At 49.4% G+C, this 22,065-nt stretch overlaps 1 protein-coding gene and 1 long non-coding RNA gene across 3 annotated transcripts in view; one reads left to right on the top strand and one right to left on the bottom strand.

The window, feature by feature from the left end:
• Positions 1 to 22,065, top strand: part of B3GLCT (beta 3-glucosyltransferase) — a 1,170,551-nt gene that overhangs the window by 371,278 nt on the left and 777,208 nt on the right. The window lies entirely within an intron of this gene.
• Positions 1 to 22,065, bottom strand: part of LOC135003817 (uncharacterized) — a 117,583-nt gene that overhangs the window by 85,759 nt on the left and 9,759 nt on the right. The gene's annotated exons all lie outside the window — the stretch shown is intronic.

Genomic DNA, 22,065 nt, shown 5'->3' on the forward strand with positions numbered 1-22,065 from the left:
GGCTCGGCTGCAGGCAAGGCGCCTCACTCCTCTACCACTACGCTCGGCACAGGTTACTATTCCCAATCATAGTCCACGTGCATGGTAAAGTATGAAAAAGGTAAAAATATATATATATTTTAAAGCTATGTCTGTGTCGACCATTTTGTGTCGACAATTTGTATATGTCGACCATGTCAATATAATAGTGGTTGACCTAGTGACTGTCGACATAAGTAGGGTCGACCTGCCAAATGGATACCCCTCCAAACAGAGCGACCAGGTTATAATGGGCATGCAAGGTGGTTGGATGATGGCACTGCCTATGATTACTGTATGCTGTTTTTGTATACTTTGTGGCTTCCTAAGCAGGCCAGTTTTAGAAAACACATGCAAAAATTTGTGAAAAAGAAATTATTAATTGTTCACTAACTGATGTGCTCGATTTCCACCAGGCAAAGGTTTGTTAGGCAGAACATTTTATCCCTTTTCACCCCCTTAGGAGTCAATACCACCGTAGTATCCATGCATAGTGGGCGGCTACAAATGACTTTCACATTTTCCTGACCACCCAACAGGTCACATGTTCCAAGTCACCCGGCAGGTGCACAGGGGGAGATCACCAACTGTCATATTCCAGAGCACAATGGTGATGCATTGTAAATGACAAACGAATGTTTTGCAACATACAGTGGTTAATGGGGGCGGAACTGTGTTCCAGCACTTCTGATTGGAATACTGAGTAAGGGACAGGAGCTAAGCACACACACTACAACCAGACTCCTTCTGCCCCGCCTCTGCATTTGTTATGCTGCAGGCTGTCACACACACACACACACACACACACACACACACACACACACACACACACACACACACACACACACACACACACACACACACACACTATCCACATACATGACCCTGCTCTGCTCTCCCTCTTGCTTGTTTTAAGTTCCGTCTCAGGCTTCCCTATGTGTGGCCCAGTGATGGTGTGGTCACCTTTGTGTATCAATATTGTGGTGGGTGGGCGATGCTGGTGAGAATGATTGATTTACCCCACTCTGCCTACTGTATGTAATTTATTCTATGGTTAAGTAATGATTATATTTCAATGTTTTCTGTTTAGTGATCACTTTTGCATGTTAACAAATTATATTAATTTAGAGAGACAGGGTGTCCCCTTGTCAAAAGAAATTGATCTTAGATGTGCGTTTTCTCGCACATCTATGATCAAGTCTGAATTAGGCCCATAATGTGTATCAGGGGCTGTACTGTGGTGCAATGTGTATACATGCCTCTACTGTGGTGTAATGTGTATATAGGGCCTAATTCAGAGTTGATCGCAGCAACAAATTTGTTAGCAGTTGGGCAAAACCATGTGCACTGCAGGGGGGGGCAGATATAACATTTGCAGAGAGAATTAGATTTGGGTGGGGTGTGTTCAAACTGAATATAAATTGAAGTGTAAAAATAAAGCAGCCAGTATTTTCCCTGCACAGAAACAAAATAACCCACCCAAATCTAACTCTCTCTGCAAATTTTGTCTGCCACACCTGCAGTGCACATGCTTTTGCCCAACTGTTAACAAATTTGCTGCTGCGATCAACTCTGAATTACCCCCCATAGACTACTACTAGGGTGTTATGTACGTAAGGGATGCTACTGTGTGGTGTAATGTGAATAGCGTTACTACTGTGTGGTGTAATATAAACTGGTACTATTATGTGGCCATACCCCTTCCCGATAAAGCCACACCCCTATATTTTTGGTGCGTGACTTTGGCATGCTCTGTCCCTACTTTATGTATGGTGGGAGTGGGGGCACAAATTCTTTTTCTAGCACAGGGCACCAAAATGTCTAGTTAAGGCAGTTCTGCACAACTTCCCCACCTGTGTTGGAGTGGGCTATGTTTATCAAATAATCTACAATTTATGACCAGTATCGTTTTGATTATAAACAGATCAGTGCTCATTTTGACCTTTCATGAGCGATATCGTTTACTATATTGCCCAGTGTGTACGCGGTAACTGATGAACGATGCGCGGCCCCGCACCTAGTTGACGAGGCTCACTGTTGCCTGGGCAGGAAGCTCAATTTGGACTCATCGCCCAATGCTGCATGCACAGCAAGGCCGCGGCATGACGTCTCTGTGCGATTATCGTTAGCGATATCGCACAGTGTGTATGCCCATGTTGGGGTGACCCGGGCCGGGAGGGCGACACACTAGGCGATGTCGCTCATGGAGCACATTGCCTAGTGTGTATCCACCTATAGTCAGATTTAATATGGTTTAAATGCTTTTTATGCTACTTTCTCTGATGTCCTAGAGGATGCTGGGGTCCACATTAGTACCATGGGGTATAGACGGGTCCACCAGGAGCCATTGGCACTTTAAGAGTTTGAAAGTGTGGGCTGGCTCCTCCCTCTATGCCCCTCCTACCAGACTCGGTTTAGAGAATGTGCCCGGAGGAGAAGGTCACAGCTAGGGGAGCTCTCCAGATTTTCTCTAGTAAAGTTTATTTAGAGTTGGTTATTTTACAGGGAGACTGCTGGCAACAGCCTCCCTGCTTCGTGGGACTAAGGGGGGGAGTAGTGTCCGCCCTGTGGGGTCTGAGCCACTATCTCCGCTGACTGGACACTGATTTCCAGAGGGGATAGATCGTTCCCCGCCACAGGGGATCGCTCACCCCAGCAACATGCCGCCACCCCTTTACAGAGCTGAAGAATCGGGGGTGAGTGAGCCACCGATACCCCTAGCAAGCGGGGGTCCGGTGTGAAGATGGCGGCAACAGGGTAGGAGCGCAGTATCAACTGCGCTCCAGAGGCTCAGCGGTACATAGTGCGGCGTTGTAAGGGGCGCCCTGAGCCAGCACCTACACCCTGCACTGGTCACACAGCCTGTCGGGGTCCCGGGATCTCAGCCAGCATAAATCCTCAGGCCAGTATAATTCTATGAAGAGCTAGAAGACAGCGCCATTTTGGGGGCGTAGCTTCTCATAGCGTACCCAGCAGCGTTCAGCGCCATTTCTCTAACGTCCTAGTGGATGCTGGGGACTCCGAAAGGACCATGGGGAATAGCGGCTCCGCAGGAGACTGGGCACAAAGTAAAAGCTTTAGGACCTGCTGGTGTGCACTGGCTCCTCCCCCTATGACCCTCCTCCAAGCCTCAGTTAGATTTTGTGCCCGAACGAGAAGGGTGCAATCTAGGTGGCTCTCCTGAGCTGCTTAGAGTAAAAGTTTAAATAGGTTTTCTCTATCGTCCTAGTGGATGCTGGGGTTCCTGAAAGGACCATGGGGGGATAGCGGCTCCGCAGGAGACAGGGCACAAAAAGTAAAGCTTTAGGATCAGGTGGTGTGCACTGGCTCCTCCCCCTATGACCCTCCTCCAAGCCTCAGTTAGATTTTTGTGCCCGGCCGAGAAGGGTGCAATCTAGGTGGCTCTCCTAAAGAGCTGCTTAGAAAAGTTTAGCTTAGGTTTTTTATTTTACAGTGAGTCCTGCTGGCAACAGGATCACTGCAACGAGGGACTTAGGGGAGAAGAAGTGAACTCACCTGCGTGCAGGATGGATTGGCTTCTTTGGCTACTGGACATTAGCTCCAGAGGGACGATCACAGGTACAGCCTGGATGGTCACCGGAGCCTCGCCGCCGGCCCCCTTGCAGATGCTGAAACAAGAAGAAGGTCCAGAATCGGCGGCATGAAGACTCCTCAGTCTTCTTAAGGTAGCGCACAGCACTGCAGCTGTGCGCCATTTCCTCTCAGCACACTTCACACGGCAGTCACTGAGGGTGCAGGGCGCTGGGAGGGGGGCGCCCTGGGAGGCAATGAAAACCTATTTTTGGCTAAAAATACCTCACATATAGCCTCCGGGGGCTATATGGAGATATTTAACCCCTGCCAGAATCCGTTAAGAGCGGGAGACGAGGCCGCCGAAAAAGGGGCGGGGCCTATCTCCTCAGCACACAGCGCCATTTTCCCTCACAGAAAGGCTGGAGGGAAGGCTCCCAGGCTCTCCCCTGCACTGCACTACAGAAACAGGGTTAAAACAGAGAGGGGGGGCACTAATTTGGCGTTAAAAATATATAAAAAAGATGCTATAAGGGAAAACACTTATATAAGGTTGTCCCTATATAATTATAGCGTTTTTGGTGTGTGCTGGCAAACTCTCCCTCTGTCTCTCCAAAGGGCTAGTAGGTCCTGTCCTCTATCAGAGCATTCCCTGTGTGTGTGCTGTGTGTCGGTACGTGTGTGTCGACATGTATGAGGACGATGTTGGTGAGGAGGCGGAGCAATTGCCTGTAATGGTGATGTCACTCTCTAGGGAGTCGACACCGGAATGGATGGCTTATTTAGGGAATTACGTGATAATGTCAACACGCGGCAAGGTCGGTTGACGACATGAGACGGCCGACAAACAATTAGTACCGGTCCAGACGTCTCAAAAACACCGTCAGGGGTTTTAAAACGCCCGTTTACTTTAGTCGGTCGACACAGACACAGACAGGGACACTGAATCCAGTGTCGACGGTGAATAAACAAACGTATTCCTTATTAGGGCCACACGTTAAGGGCAATGAAGGAGGTGTTACATATTTCTGATACTACAAGTACCACAAAAGAGGGTATTATGTGGGATGTGAAAAAACTACCGTAGTTTTTCCTGAATCAGATAAATTAAATGAAGTGTGTGATGATGCGTGGGTTCCCCCCGATAGAAAATATGGGCGGTATACCCTTTCCCGCCAGAAGTTAGGGCGCGTTGGGAAACACCCCTTAGGGTGGATAAGGCGCTCACACGCTTATCAGAACAAGTGGCGGTACCGTCTATAGATAGGGCCGTCCTCAAGGAGCCAGCTGACAGGAGGCTGGAAAATATCATAAAAAGTATATACACACATACTGGTGTTATACTGCGACCAGCGATCGCCTCAGCCTGGATGTGCAGAGCTGGGGTGGCTTGGTCGGATTCCCTGACTAAAAATATTGATACCCTTGACAGGGACAGTATTTTATTGACTATAGAGCATTTAAAGGATGCATTTCTATATATGCGAGATGCACAGAGGGATACTTGCACTCTGGCATCAAGAGTAAGTGCGATGTCCATATCTGCCAGAAGATGTTTATGGACACGACAGTGGTCAGGTGATGCAGATTCCAAACGGCACAAAGGTGTATTGCCGTATAAAGGAAGAGGAGTTATTTGGGGTCGGTCCATCGGACCTGGTGGCCACGGCAACTGCTGGAAAATCCACCGTTTTTTACCCTAAGTCACATCTCTGCAGAAAAAGACACCGTCTTTTCAGCTTCAGTCCTTTCGTCCCTATAAGAGTCATATCTGCCCAGGGATAGAGGAAAGGGAAGAAGACTGCAGCAGGCAGCCCATTCCCAGGAACAGAAGCGTTCCACCGCTTCTGACAAGCTCTCAGCATGACGCTGAGACCGTACAGGACCCCTGGATCCTACAAGTAGTATCCCAGGGGTACAGATTGGAATGTCGAGACGTTTCCCCTGCGCAGGCTCCTGAAGTCTGCTTTACCAAGGTCTCCCTCCGACAAGGAGGCAGTATGGGAAACAATTCACGAGCTGTATTCCCAGCAGGTGATAATTAAATTACCCCTCCTACAACAAGAAAAGGGGTATTATTCCACACTATATTGTGGTACTGAAGCCAGAAGGCTAGGTGAGACCTATTCTAAATCTAAAAAAATTTGAACACTTACAAAGGTTCAAATCAAGATGGAGTCACTCAGAGCAGTGATAACGAACCGGGAAGAAGGGGACTATATGGTGTCCCGAGACATCAGGGATGCTTACCTCCATGTCCCAAATTTGCCCTTATCACTAAGGGTACCTCAGGTTCGTGGTACAGAACTGTCACTATCAGTTTCAGACGCTGCCGTTTGGATTGTCCACGGCACCCCGGGTCTTTACCAAGGTAATGGCCGAAATGATGGTTCTTCTTCGAAGAAAAGGCGTCTAAATTATCCCTTACTTGGACGATCTCCTGATAAGGGCAAAGTCCAGGGAACAGTTGGAGGTCGGAGTAGCACTATCTCGGATACTGTTACAACAGCAGGGGTGGATTCTAAATATTCCAAAATCGCAGCTGATCCCGACAACAAGTCTCCTGTGCTTAGGGATGATTCTGGACACAGTCCAGAAAAAGGTGTTTCTCCCGGAAGAGAAAGCCAGGGAGTTATCCGAGCTAGTCAGGAACCTCCTAAAATCAGTGCATCATTGCACAAGGGCCATGGTAAAAAAATGGTGACTTCCTTCGAAGCAATTCCAGTCGGCAGATTTCATGCAAGAACTTTTCAGTGGGATCTGCTGGACAAATGGTCCGGATCGCATCTTCAGATGCATCAGCGGATAACCCTATATCCAAGGACAAGGGTGTCTCTCCTGTGGTGGTTACAGAGTGCTCATCTTCTAGAGGGCCACAGATTCGGCATTCAGTTTTGGATGTTGGTGACCACGGAGGCCAGCCCGAGAGGCTGGGGACCAGTCACACAAGGAAAAAATTTCCAGGGAGTGTGATCAAGTCTGGAGACTTTTCTCCACATAAATATAGCTAAGGGTAAATTTATAATGCTCTAAGCTTAGCAAGACCTCTGCTTCAAGGTCAGCCGGTATTGATCCAGTGGGATAAAACATCACGGCAGTCGCCCACGTAAATAGACAGGGCGGCACAAGAAGCAGGAGGGCAGTGGCAAAAACTGCAAGGACTTTTCGCTGGGCGGAAAATCATGTGATAGCACTGTCAGCAGTGTTTCATTCCGGGAATGGAAACTGGGAAGCAGACTTCCTCAGTAGGCACGACCTCCACCCGGCAGAGTGGGAACTTCATGGGGAAGTTTTCCACATGATTGTAAACCGTTGGGAATTACCAAAGGTGGACATGATGGCGTCCCGTCTGAACAAAAAACGGGACAGGTATTGCGCCAGGTTAAGAGACCCTCAGGCAATAGCTGTGGACGTTCTGGTAACACCGTGGGTGTACCAGTCGGTGTATGTGTTCCATCCTCTGCTTTTCATACCTAAGGTACTGAGAATTATAAGAAGGAGAGGAGTAAAGACTATACTCGTGGCTCCGGATTGGCCAAGAAGGACTTGGTAACCGGAAATTCAAGAGATGCTCACGGAAGACCCGTGGCCTCTACCTCTAAGACAGGACCTGTGGGACTTACCGCGGCTGCGTTTGACGGCATGGCGGTTGAACGCCGGATCCTGAAGGAAAAAGGCATTCCGGATGAAGTCATCCCTACCCTGATCAAAGCCAGGAAGGATGTAACCGTACAACATTATCACCATATTTGGCGTAAATATGTTGCGTGGTGCGAGGCCAGGAAGGCCCCTACGGAGGAATTTCAACTGGGTCGATTCCTGCATTTCCTGCAAACAGGACTGTCTATGGGCCTCAAATTAGGGTCCATTAAGGTTCAAATTTCGGCCCTGTCGATATTCTTCCAAAAAGAACTAGCTTCTGTTCCTGAAGTTCAGACGTTTGTCAAGGGAGTACTGCATATACAGCCTCCTTTTGTGCATCCAGTGGCACCTTGGGATCTCAATGTAGTTTTGGGATTCCTAAAATCACATTGGTTTGAACCACTCACCACTGTGGACTTGAAATATCTCACATGGAAAGTGGTAATGCTGTTAGCCCTGGCTTCAGCCAGGCGTGTATCAGAATTGGCGGCTTTATCCTATAAAAGCCCTTACCTAATTTTTCATACGGACAGGGCAGAATTGAGGACTCGTCCTCAATTTCTCCCTAAGGTGGTTTCAGCATTTCATTTAAACCAACCTATTGTGGTGCCTGCGGCTACTAGGGACTTGGAGGATTCCAAGTTGCTGGACATAGTCAGGGCCCTGAAAATATATGTTTCCAGGACGGCTGGAGTCAGAAAATCTGACTCGCTGTTTATCCTGTATGCACCCAACAAGCTGGGTGCTCCTGCTTCTAAGCAGACGATTGCTCGTTGGATTTGTAGTACAATTCAGCTTGCACATTCTGTGGCAGGCCTGCCACAGCCAAAATCTGTAAAAGCCCATTCCACACGGAAAGTGGGCTCATCTTGGGCGGCTGCCCGAGGGGTCTCGGCTTTACAACTTTGCCGGGCAGCTACTTGGTCAGGGGCAAACACGTTTGCTAAATTCTACAAATTTGATACCCTGGCTGAGGAGGACCTGGAGTTCTCTCATTCGGTGCTGCAGAGTCATCCGCACTCTCCCGCCCGTTTGGGAGCTTTGGTATAATCCCCATGGTCCTTTCGGAGTCCCCAGCATCCACTAGGACGTTAGAGAAAATAAGAATTTACTTACCGATAATTCTATTTCTCATAGTCCGTAGTGGATGCTGGGCGCCCATCCCAAGTGCGGATTGTCTGCATTACTTGTACATAGTTATTGTTACAAAAATCGGGTTATTGTTGTTGTGAGCCATCTTTTCAGAGGCTCCTTCTGTTATCATGCTGTTAACTGGGTTCAGATCACAAGTTGTACGGTGTGATTGGTGTGGCTGGTATGAGTCTTACCCGGGATTCAAAATCCTTCCTTATTGTGTACGCTCGTCCGGGCACAGTATCCTAACTGAGGCTTGGAGGAGGGTCATAGGGGGAGGAGCCAGTGCACACCAGCTAGTCCTAAAGCTTTTACTTTGTGCCCAGTCTCCTGCGGAGCCGCTATTCCCCATGGTCCTTTCGGAGTCCCCAGCATCCACTACGGACTATGAGAAATAGAATTATCGGTAAGTAAATTCTTATTTTTCCTGCCTGCACAGTGCTGAACAGAAAGAGCAAGTCCCTCCACAACAACTCCAGCTATCTTTCACGGTACCAGGGGGTTGTAGAAGGAGGGGGAGGCTGCAAAACGACTGTGTAACCTATTAAGGTGCACAGTCAGTGCTGTTAGGGGGTTTCCCTTTACATTAAAGAGCTGTGTGTGGGTTGGCTCCAATCTCTGTGTCTCTCTTGCCATTCTTGGAGGTGAAACTCTGTCTATCCTCCCCTGTGTGTGTGTGGAGTGTCTGTGGTCTCCATTAAGCAATGTCCGGGGACTCTGTGTCATATGTTGCAGAGAATATGTCCTCTCAGGATGATCCCATTCCATGTAATCAGGATTGCACTGGTTTAGCACAGATACCAGCAAGGAAGCCTGAGTGGTTATCCTCTATCACATCTATGATTTCTCAGATTTCAAATAGGGTTGAACAAAATGAATCTGCAACTCAGGCTTTATAGAACTCTATGGTGGTCTGGCCCAGTTCTGTTACCTTAGTGGCCCCCGCTGTATATTCACATAAACGTACTCTTGCGCAGATCATTCAGGATGATACAGATACCGATTCTGACACTGCAGACGGTGACGGGGATGTGTTGCTGGGCACAGCATCTCTTGCTAAAGGGGTGCAGTTGTTGATAGAGGCTATTAGAGATGTGTTGAATATTGCTGATACAACACCTGAGCAGGTTGAGGAGGCTTACTTCGCTGAAAATAAGAAAGCCTCGCTAACCGTCCATGTGTCAAAGGAATTAAATGCTATATTTGGAAGGGCTTGGGAAAACCCGGATAAAAAATTCCAGTTACCTAAAAGGTTTCTGGTGGCATTTTCTTCTTACCCGGTAGAGGATAGGAAAAAATGGGAAAACCCGCCTATTGTTGACGCGTCAGTATCCGGACTCTCAAAAAAGGTGGTTTTACCTGTTCCAGGATCTACCACCTTGAAAGAGCCGGCTGATCGTAAAATTGATAATACGCTCAAATCCATGTACTCGGCTTTTGGGGCAATACTACGTCCCACTATTGCCAGTGCTTAGATTGCCAAAGCTGTAGTAAAGTGGTCAGGCACGTTACTTGAAGACTTGGATACTATGGAGAGATGTGATGTTGATTTGTTTTTACGCAGCATTCAGGATTCGGCAGGATTTCTGGTAGAACCCATGAAAGACCTGGGTTCCATGGCTGCGGGAATTTCTTCCATGTCTGTATCAGCTCGTCAAGGACTTTGGTTACGCCAGTAGTCTGCCGACGTGGAATCTAGGGGAAGTGTGGAGACCCTACCCTACACAGGTCAGGCTCTCTTTGGGGAATCGTTAGATACGTGGATCTCCACGGCTACGGCTGGTAAGTCACCTTTACTTCCCTCAGCTACACCTGCTCCGAAGAAACCTTTTTCTTCAGCTACATCGCAGCCCTTTCGGTCTACCAAGCTCAGAAAGGCCAAACCGTCCAACACCTTCTTTCGGGGAGGTCGGCCCAAGTCCAAGAAACCTGCGGATGCAGGTTCCCAGGAACAGAAACCTGCTTCAGGTACACCAAAGTCCTCCGCGTGACGGTGGACTGCACGCCCCAGAGGTGGGGCCGGTGGGAGCGAGACTCAGGCATTTCAGTCATGTCTGGGTGTCCTCCGGCCTGGATACTGGGTGCAAGATATTGTGACTCAGGGGTAGAGGCTGGAATTTCAAAATCTCTCTCCTCACCGATTTTTTCAAATCAGGCTTGCCAGCTCTGCTGGCGGACAGGACTGTCCTGCAAGAAGCCGTCCAGAAGTTGGTGGAGGCACAGGTCCTTGTGCCAGTACCACCTCATATGCAAAACAAAGGTTACTATTCGAACCTTTTCATGATACCGAAACCGTATGGTTCGGTCAGGCCCATTCTGAACTTAAAATCACTAAACCCTTTTCTGAGGGATTTCAAGTTCAAAATGGAGTCTCTAAGGGCAATGATATCAGGTCTGGAGGAGGGGGAATTCCTGGTATCCCTGGATATCAAGGATGCGTACCTCCACATTCCGATTTGGCTGCCACATCAAGCTGATCTTCGATTTACACTGTTGGACTGTCATTTTCAGTTCCAGGCCCTGCCATTCGGCCTCTCCCCAGCACCGAGGGTGTTCACCAAGGTGATGGCGGAAATGATGATTCTCTTCCACAGAAAGGGGGTGAACATAATTCCATATCTGGACGATTTGCTGATAAAAGCATCGTCCAAGGAGAAGCTGTTACGGTCCATAGCACACACGACCCAGCTTCTCAGGAAACATGGCTGGATTGTGAATCTTCCAAAGTCACATCAGGAACCAACCAGGAGGTTGTCCTTTCTGGAAATGATCCTTGACACAGAAGTGCAGAGGGTGTTTCTTCCAGAGGAAAAAGCGTTGGTGATACAAACATTGGTCCGGGATGTCCTGAAGCCAACCCGGGTGTTGGTTCATCAGTGCATTCGCCTACTGGGAAAGATGGTGGCCTCTTACGAGGCTCTGCAGTATGGGAGGTTTCATGCTCTGTCCTTCCAACTGGATCTCCTGGACAAGTGGTCAAGATCTCATCTGCACATGAAAATTCATCTGTCTCCAAAGGCCAGGATTTCACTCCTCTGGTGGCTGCAACTGCCTCACCTTCTGGAGGGCCGCAGGTTCGGGATTCAGGATTGGATCCTTCTAACCACGGATGCAAGTCTCCAGGGCTGGGTCGCAGTCACTCAAGGGGAAACCTTCCAAGGAAGGTGGTCAAATCTAGAGATGAGCGGGTTCGGATTTAACACCAGAATTAACGCCAGTTCGGTTTTATCCGGATTTTTCTTATTGGCTATCCAAAACACGTGACATCGGTGAGCCAATAAGGTGCCGTTTTGAGAACCGAGTAAAACCGAGTAAAACCGAACCTGCTCATCTCTAGAAATCTGGAAGCCGGCCTGCCGATAAACATTCTTGGAACTAAGAGCCGTCTACAACGGTCTTTTTCAAGCTGCCCATCTTCTGAGAAATCGGGCCGTTCAAGTACAGTCGGACAATGTGACAACGGAGGCTTACATAAACCGACAGGGCGGAACGAATAGCAAAGCTGCAATGTCAGAGGTAACCAGAATCATCCTCTGGGCAGAAAAACACACGTTGGCGCTGTCAGCAATCTTCATCCCGAGAGAAGACAACTGGGAAGGGGACTTCCTCAGCAGACACGATCTCCATACAGGAGAGTGGGGTCTCCATCCAGAGGTGTTCAAGGAGATAACAGATCTTTGGGGCGTACCCCAGATCGACATGATGGCCTCTTGTCTCAACAAGAAGCTTCTGCTGTATTGTTCCAGGTCAAGAGACCTGCAAGCAGTGGTGGTGGACGCCCTAGTGACTCCGTGGGTGGGTGTTCCAGTCAGTGTACGTTTTTCCTCCACTTCCACTCATCCCAAGAGTTCTAAAGCTCATAAGGAGAACAAGGGTTCAAGCGATCCTCATTGCTCCAGTCTGGCCAAGAAGGGCTTGGTACGCGGACCTTCTGGATCTACTGCAAGAAGAGCCGAGGCCTCTTCCTCTTCGGGAGGATCTGCTGCAGCAGGGCCCATTCGCCCATCAAGACTTACCGCAGCTACGTTTGATGGCATGGAGGTTGAAAGCCAGATATTAGCTCGGAAGGGCATTCCGAACAAGGTTATTCCTTCCCTGATACAGGCTAGGAAATGAGTAACGTCTAAACCTTACCATCGTATTTGGAAAAAATGTGTCTTGGTGTGAGTCCAAGAAGTTTCCTACAGTGGAGTTTCAACTGGGACGGTTTCTCCTCTTTCTGCAAGCAGGTGTGGATATGGGTCTCAAGTTGGGATCCGTAAAGATCCAGATTTCGGCCCTATCCATTTTCTTTCAGAAACAGTTGGCTGCCCTCCCTGAGGTTCAGACTTTTTGAAGGGAGTTCTGCACATCAATCCTCCCTTTGTACCGCCTACGGCGCAGTGGGATCTTAACGTGGTTTTGCAGTTCCTCCAGTCGGACTGGTTTGAGCCTCTACAGGAGGTTGAGGTCAAGTTTCTCACATAGAAAGCTGTCACTTTGTTGGCTTTAGCTTCTGCTAGACTTATGTGTCGGAGTTGGGGGCTTTGTCATGTAAAAGCCCATACTTGATCTTCCATGAAAATAGAGCTGAGCTCCAGACACATCAGCAGTTCTTCTGAAGGTTGTGTCGGCATTTCATATCAACCAACCTATTGTGGTGCCAGTGGCTACTGAGTCCTCAGTTTCATCAAAGTCCTTGGATGTTGTAAGGGCTCTGAAGATCTATGTGAAGAGGACTCTTTGTTTGTCCTGTATGATCCCAAGAAACTTGGGTGTCCTGCTTTTAAGCAGACGATCTCTCGCTGGATCAGGTTCTGTATCCAGCTTGCGTATTCTACTGCAGGATTGCCGTGTCCTACGTCTGTTAAGGCCAGGGGTGGGGAACCTCCGGCCCGCGGGCCGTATACGGCCCGCAAAGCCGTTTGGTCCGGCCCACCAGCTTGTGTCGGTGAGACACGCTGCCACTCAGTCCGGCTGCAGCGTGTCTCAGCTGTCAGAACAGGGAGGAGAGCGCGGCTGTCAGGTGGGAGCGGCGGCGTGTAGTACTTCAAACCAGCCGCCGGTCCGTGAGCCAATCGGAGCTCGCGGACCGGCAGCCAATCAGGAGCCGCGGCTGCCGGTCCGCAAGCTCTTATTGGCTCTCGAACCGGCGGCTGGTTTGAAGTACTACACGCCGCCGCTCCCACCCGACAGCCGCGCTCTCCTCCGTGTCCCACGGTAAGCAGCACGGAGGGGAGAGGGGAGGGGGAGGGCATCTGTATACCTGGCACTGTGGGGGCATTTGTATACCTGGCACTGTGGGGGCATCTGTATAACTGGCACTGTGAGGGGCATTTGTATACCTCGCACTGTGAGGGGCATCTGTATACCTGGCACTGTGGGGACATCTGTATACCTGGCACTGTGAGGGGCATCTGTATACCTGGCACTGTGGGGACATCTGTATACCTGGCACTGTGAGGGGCATTTGTATACCTGGCACTGTGGGGGCATCTGTATACCTGGCACTGTGGGGGGCATTTGTATACCTGGCACTGTGGGGGGCATTTGTATACCTGGCACTGTGGGGGCATCTGTATAACTGGCACTGTGGGGGCATCTGTATAACTGGCACTGTGGGGGCATTTGTATACCTGGCACTGTGGGGGCATCTGTATACCTGGCACTGTGGGGGCATCTGTATACCTGGCACTGTGGGGGCATCTGTATACCTGGCACTGTGGGGACATCTGTATACCTGGCACTGTGAGGGGCATTTGTATACCTGGCACTGTGGGGGCATCTGTATAACTGGCACTGTGAGGGGCATTTGTATACCTGGCACTGTGGGGGCATCTGTATAACTGGCACTGTGGGGGCATCTGTATAACTGGCACTGTGGGGGGCATTTGTATACCTGGCACTGTGGGGGGCATTTGTATACCTGGCACTGTGGGGGGCATTTGTATACCTGGCACTGTGGGGGCATCTGTATAACTGGCACTGTGAGGGGCATTTGTATACCTGGCACTGTGGGGGCATCTGTATACCTGGCACTGTGGGGACATCTGTATACCTGGCACTGTGGGGGCATCTGTATACCTGGCACTGTGGGGGCATCTGTATACCTGGCACTGTGGGGACATCTGTATACCTGGCACTGTGAGGGGCATTTGTATACCTGGCACTGTGGGGGCATCTGTATACCTTGCACTGTGGGGACATCTGTATACCTGGCACTGTGAGGGGCATTTGTATACCTGGCACTGTGAGGGGCATTTGTATACCTGGCACTGTGGGGGCAATTGTGGATCTGGCACTGCACTATTGGGGGCATATGTGTATCACGTCCCATTTTAACTGGCCACACCCATTTTTTTGGCGCGTGCGCGCCTCTGGCGTGCACACACAATACCTCTAAGGGGCAGACCTACTGGGGGGCAGGGTAATTTTTTAAGTTGAGAATTTTTGTAGGGCCCCTGAAGGATTTTATAAATATCCAAATGGCCCTCGGTAGAAAAAAGGTTCCCCACCCCTGGTTAAGTCCCACTCTACTCGTAAGGTGTGTCCTTCCTGGGCGGCTCCCGAGGTGTCTCGGCTTTACAGCTTTGCCGAGCGTTTACTTGGTCAATGTTGAACATGTTTGCAAAGTTCTACAAGTTCGATACTTTGGCCTCTGATGATCTGAATTTCAGTCAATCAGTTCTGCAGGAGCCTCCCCTCTCTCCCTCCCGTTCTGGGAGCTTTGGTACATCCCCATGGTACTAATGTGGACCCCAGCATCCTCTAGGACGTCAACGAAAATAGGATTTTGGTTACCTACCAGTAAAACCTTTACTCGTAGTGCGTAGAGGATGCTGGGTGCCCGCCCAGCGCTTCGTCTTCCTGCTAGCGTTATTTGGTTCAGTACAACTTCGTTTTAGTTGAGTACTGCATTGTTACTTGGTTAGTAATGTTTCAGCAGTTGCTGAGTTTTCAAGCTAAGTTAGCTTGATGTGCCTTGTATGTGTGAGCTGGTATGAATCTTGCCACTATCTGTGTTAAATCCTTCTCTCGAAGATGTCTGTCTCCTCGGGCACAGTTTCTAGACTGAGTCTGGTAGGAGGGGCATAGAGGGAGGAGCCAGCCCACACCCTCAAACTCTTGAAGTGTCAATGTCTCCTGGTGGACCCGTCTATACCCCATGGTACTAATGTGGACCGCAGCATCTTCTACGGACTACGAGAAAAGGATTTACCCGTAGGTAACCAAAATCCTATTTTCTCTGACGTCTGCTGGGGACTCCGTAAGGACCATGGGGATAGACGGGCTCCGCAGGAGACTGGGCACTCTATAGAAAGATTTAGGACTATCTGGTGTGCACTGGCTCCTCCCCCTATGACCCTCCTCCAAGCCTCAGTTAGATTTCTGTGCCCGGCTGAGCTGGATGCACACTAGGGGCTCTCCTGAGCTCCTAGCAGAAAGTATAGTTTAGGTTTTTTATTTTCAGTGAGACCTGCTGGCAACAGGCTCACTGCAACGAGGGACTAAGGGGAGAAGAAGCGAACCTACCTAAGTGGTGGTAGCTTGGGCATCTTAGGCTACTGGACACCATTAGCTCCAGAGGGATCGAACACAGGACCCGACCTCGTCGTCCGTTCCCGGAGCCGCGCCGCCGTCCCCCTTACAGAGCCAGAAACAAGAAGGTGGTCCGGAAAATCGGCGGCTGAAGACTTCGGTCTTCTCCAAGGTAGCGCACAGCACTGCAGCTGTGCGCCATTGCTCCTCATGCACACCACACACTGCGGTCGCTGATGGGTGCAGGGCGCTGGGGGGGGGCGCCCTGAGCAGCAATAATAACACCTTGGCTGGCAAAACTAACACCATATATAGCCCCAGAGGCTATATAGGTGTATATTAACCCCTGCCAGAAACAATAAAATAGCGGGAGAAAGCCCGCCGAAAAAGGGGCGGAGCCAACTCCCTCAGCACACTGGCGCCATTATTCCCTCACAGTTCCGCTGGAAGGAAGCTCCCTGGCTCTCCCCTGCAGTCCTGCACTACAGAAAGGGTAAAAAAAGAGAGGGGGGCACAATTTAGGCGCAGTATATATATATATATATATATATATATATATATATATATATAGGCAGCTATAGGGGAAAACACTCTGTATAGTGATATCCCTGTGTTATATAGCGCCCTGGTGTGTGCTGGCATACTCTCCCTCTGTCTCCAAAAAGGGCTTTGTGGGGTCCTGTCCTCTGTAAGAGCATTCCCTGTGTGTCTGCTGTGTGTCGGTACTGCTGTCGACATGTATGATGAGCAAATGCCTGTGAATGTGATGTCACCCCCTGCGGGGTCAACACCAGTGTGGATGGACTTATGGAAGGAATTACGTGACAGTGTCAGCTCCTTACATAAAAGGTTTGACGACATAGGACAGCCGGCTACTCAGCTTGTGCCTGTCCAAGCGTCTCAAATGTCATCAGGGGCTGTAAAACGCCCGCTACCTCAGATGACAGATACAGATGTCGACACGGATACCGACTCCAGTGTCGACGATGATGAGACGAGTGTACCCTCCAATAGATCCACCCGTTATATGATTGAGGCTATGAAAAATGTATTACACATTTCTGATGATACCCCAGGTACCACAAAAAAGGGTATTATGTTTGGTGAGAAAAAACTACCAGTAGTTTTTCCTGCATCTGACGAACTAAATGAGGTGTGTGAGGAAGCGTGGACTTCCCCAGATAAGAAATTGATCATTTCTAAACGGTTAATGGCTGCGTACCCTTTCCCGCCAGAGGATAGGTCACGCTGGGAAACACCCCCTAGGGTAGATAAAGCGCTGACACGCTTATCAAAGAAGGTGGCACTACCGTCTCCGGATACGGCCGCCCTAAAAGAACCTGCTGATAGAAAGCAGGAAAGTACCCTAAAAGCTATATACACACACACTGGCATTATATTGAGACCCGCTATTGCATCAGCTTGGATGTGCAGTGCTGCTGCTGCGTGGTCAGACTCCCTGTCGGAAAACATTGATACCATGGATAGGGACAATATTTTGCTAACGATTGACCATATAAAAGACGCGGCTTATACATGCGTGATGCACAGAGGGATATTTGCCGGCTGGCATCAAATATAAGCGCTATGTCCATTGCCGCCAGACGGGGGTTATGGACTAGGCAATGGTCAGGTGATGCCGACTCCAAGCGGCACATGGAAGTTTTACCCTATAAAGGGGTGGAACTTTTTGGGGAAGGTCTTTCAGACCTCGTTTCCACAGCTACTGCTGGGAAATCGACCTTTTTGCCACAGGCTACCCCACAGCAAAAGAAGGCACCGTATTATCAAGTACAGTCCTTTCGGCCCCAGAAAAATAAGCGGGCTAGAGGCTCATCCTTTCTGCCGAGGGGCAGAGGAAGGGGGAAAAAGCTGCAGCACACAGCTAGTTCCCAGGAGCAGAAGTCCTCCCCTGCGTCCGGTAAGTCCACAGCATGACGCTGGGGCTGCTCAGGCGGAATCGGGAACGGTGTGGGCACGTCTCAGGTTTTTCAGCACACAGTGGGCTCTCTCACAAGTGGATCCCTGGGTCCTTCAAGTAGTATCTCAGGGGTACAGGCTGGAATTCGAGACGTCTCCCCCCCGCCGTTTCCTAAAATCTGCCTTGCAGGCAACTCCCTCTGCCAGGGAGGCAGTGTTGGTGGCTATTCAAAAACTGTATTCACAGAAAGTGATTGTCAAGGTACCCCTCCTTCAGGAAGGAAAGGGTTACTACTCCACAATGTTTGTGGTACCGAAACCGGACGGTTCGGTGAGACCCATCTTAAATTTAAAAGCCTTGAACACTTATATCAAAAGGTTCAAGTTCAAGATGGAATCGCTCAGGGTGGTTATTGCGAGCCTGGAGGAGGGGGATTACATGGTATCCCTGGACATCAAGGATGCATACCTGCATGTCCCCATTTACCCTCCGCACCAGGAGTACCTCAGATTTGTGGTACAGGACTGTCACTATCAGTTCCAGACGCTGCCGTTTGGGTTATCCACGGCACCGAGGGTCTTTACCAAGGTAATGGCCGAAATGATGATACTCCTTCGCAAGAAGGGAGTTTTAATTATCCCGTACTTGGACGATCTCCTGATAAAGGCGAGGTCCAAAGAACAGTTGATAGTGGGGGTGGCACTTTCTCAGGAAGTGCTACAACAGCACGGCTGGATTCTAAACATTCCAAAGTCACAGCTGGTCCCGATGACACGTCTTCTGTTCCTGGGAATGATTCTGGACACAGACCAGAAAAGAGTGTTTCTTCCACTGGAAAAAGCCGAGGAATTGTCATCTCTGGTCAGAGACATCCTAAAACCAGGAAAAGTGTCGGTACATCAATGCACACGAGTCCTGGGAAAAATGGTAGCTTCGTTCGAAGCAATTCCATTCGGAAGGTTCCACGCAAGGACGTTCCAGTGGGACCTGTTGGACAAATGGTCCGGGTCCCATCTCCAGATGCAACAGCGGATAACCCTATCAGCCAGAACCAGGGTGTCGCTGCTGTGGTGGCTGCAGAGGGCTCATCTACTAGAGGGCCGCAGATTCGGAATACAGGACTGGGTCCTGGTGACCACGGATGCCAGCCTTCGGGGCTGGGGGGCAGTCACAAAAGGAAGAAATTTCCAAGGACTGTGGTCAAATCAGGAGATTTCTCTTCACATAAATATCCTGGAGCTAAGGGCCATTTACAATGCCCTAAGCCAGGCAAGACCCCTGCTTCAAAACCAGCCGGTACTGATCCAGTCCGACAACATCACGGCGGTCGCCCATGTAAACAGACAGGGCGGCATGAGAAGCAGGATGGCGATGGCAGAAGCCACAAGGATTCTCAGATGGGCAGAGAATCATGTGTTAGCACTGACGGCAGTGTTCATTCCGGGAGTGGACAACTGGGAAGCAGACTTCCTCAGCAGGCACGACCTCCACCCGGGAGAATGGGGACTTCATCCAGAAGTCTTCCAAATGCTGGTCAACCGGTGGGAAAAACCACAGGTAGACATGATGGCGTCCCGCCTCAACAAGAAGTTGAAAAGATATTGCGCCCGGTCAAGAGACCCTCAGGCGATAGCGGTGGACGCTCTAGTGACACCATGGGTGTACCAGTCGGTTTATGTGTTTCCTCCTCTACCTCTCATACCCAAGGTACTGAGAATAATAAGAAGGCAAGGAGTGAAAACCATACTCGTGGTTCCGGATTGGCCAAGAAGAGCTTGGTACCCGAAACTTCAAGAGATGCTTACAGAGGACCCTTGGCCTCTGCCGCTCAGACAAGACCTGCTGCAGCAGGGACCCTGTCTGTTCCAAGACTTACCGCGGCTGCGTTTGACGGCATGGCGGTTGAACACCGGATCCTGAAGGAAAAGGGTATTCCGGAGGAAGTCATCCCTACCTTGATCAAAGCCAGGAAGGATGTCACCGCAAGACATTATCACCGCATTTGGCGAAAATATGTTGCTTGGTGTGAGGTCATGAAGGCCCCGACGGAGGAATTTCAACTGGGTCGATTCCTGCACTTCCTGCAAGCAGGGGTGACGTTGGGCCTCAAATTGGGGTCCATAAAGGTCCAGATTTCGGCTCTGTCGATTTTCTTCCAAAAAGAACTGGCTTTACTGCCTGAAGTTCAGACTTTTGTCAAAGGAGTACTGCATATTCAGCCTCCTTTTGTGCCCCCGGTGGCACCTTGGGATCTCAATGTGGTTTTGGCATTCCTGAAATCACATTGGTTCGAACCACTTAAGACTGTGGATTTAAAATATCTCACGTGGAAAGTGGTCATGCTGTTGGCCCTGGCGTCGGCCAGGCGGGTTTCAGAATTGGCGGCTTTGTCTTATCTGATTTTCCATATGGATAGGGCAGAATTGAGGACTCGTCCTCAGTTTCTCCCAAAGGTGGTCTCAGCTTTTCCCTTGAACAAACCTATTGTGGTGCCTGCGGCTACTAGGGACTTGGAGGATTCCAAGTTACTGGACGTAGTCAGGGCCCTAAAAATTTATATTTCCAGGACGGCTGGAGTCAGAAAGACTGACTCGCTGTTTATCCTGTATGCACCCACCAAGCTGGGTGCTCCTGCTTCTAAGCAGTCTATTGCGCGCTGGATTTGTAGCACTATTCAGCTTGCGCATTCTGCGGTAGGCTTACCGCAGCCTAAATCTGTAAAAGCCCATTCCACACGGAAGGTGGGCTCATCTTGGGCGGCTGCCCGAGGGGTCTCGGCTTTACAACTTTGCCGAGCAGCTACTTGGTCGGGGGCAAACACGTTTGCAAAATTCTACAAATTTGATACCCTGGCTGAGGAGGACCTGGAATTCTCTCATTCGGTGCTGCAGAGTCATCCGCACTCTCCCGCCCGTTTGGGAGCTTTGGTATAATCTCCATGGTCCTTACGGAGTCCCCAGCATCCACTAGGACGTCAGAGAAAATAAGAATTTACTCACCGGTAATTCTATTTCTCGTAGTCCGTAGTGGATGCTGGGCGCCCATCCCATGTGCGGATTGTCTGCAATACCTGTACATAGTTATTGTTACAAATATCGGGTTTTGTTGTGAGCCATCTCTTCAGAGGCTCCATTTGTTATCATACTGTTAACCGGGGTTCCTATCACGTGTTACATGGTGTGATTGGTGTGGCTGGTATGAGTCTTACCCGGGATTCAAAAATCCTTCCTTATTGTGTCAGCTCTTCCGGGCACAGTTCCTAACTGAGGCTTGGAGGAGGGTCATAGGGGGAGGAGCCAGTGCACACCAGATAGTCCTAAATCTTTCTATAGAGTGCCCAGTCTCCTGCGGAGCCCGTCTATCCCCATGGTCCTTACGGAGTCCCCAGCATCCACTACGGACTACGAGAAATAGAATTACCGGTGAGTAAATTTTTATTTTTTTGAACCAAAATGTTTACAAGATAACAGAAGTCAAACCGAGAGGCTATTCCATATTTAAGGAAGTCTCTGGGCACTATTCATTGTCAGACAATTAGGATCTCCATCAGATCACAAGCATATGTTCCTGTTTAAACTGCCTGCTTACTTATCGGAGCTCTGGTTCGGTCCATCTGATTATTCCCATTGCTTGCTCCTGCTTCTAGTGGTTACCTGGTTCTGACTTTGGCTTTTTTCTGACCTGATTCTGATCATCCCACATTGCCTGTCTGGTACTGACCCATTTTGGACGCTCACTCTTTATTATGCCTCACAGTGCTCAGGTTGCTGCCTGCTTTCGGTTCCTCCATAGTCCAGCAGCCCCGTACATTAGGAATCCAGTGAGAGTTCTGACATTTACTATATGAATGCTGTCATGTCAGGCAGATAGAAAAAGCTTATCTTAAAAGTGTAACTGTCACCTATTTAATGTGGAGGCAACGCAATAATTATGGAAATGTAGCCTATAAATTCTCTAGTACGTAAGGGTACACAATTGTTCCTGTCGACCTTTTGTTCATGTCGACCTAAGGTGTGTCAACAGATTGGCGTCGACCTAAGGTGTGTCGACCTTTGTGCTGTCGACCCTCAGTCCCAGACCTGTGTTGTTATATGCCCCTCCACACTTTGTGGTACAGTATATGATTGAGTGCAATTCAACGAGGTGGGACGCCACACTCTATTGCACTGGACTTTGGACTTACTTTTTTCATTTATTCATACTTTTTTTATTTATTCATTCTTTTTATCATTTTGTTTTATAAATACACACATTCTTTACTTATATATTGTTTACCTGTCATTCAAACGCAATTAATACTA

Source organism: Pseudophryne corroboree, chromosome 2 (genome assembly GCF_028390025.1).
Source record: "Pseudophryne corroboree isolate aPseCor3 chromosome 2, aPseCor3.hap2, whole genome shotgun sequence".
Lineage (NCBI taxonomy): Eukaryota > Metazoa > Chordata > Amphibia > Anura > Myobatrachidae > Pseudophryne > Pseudophryne corroboree.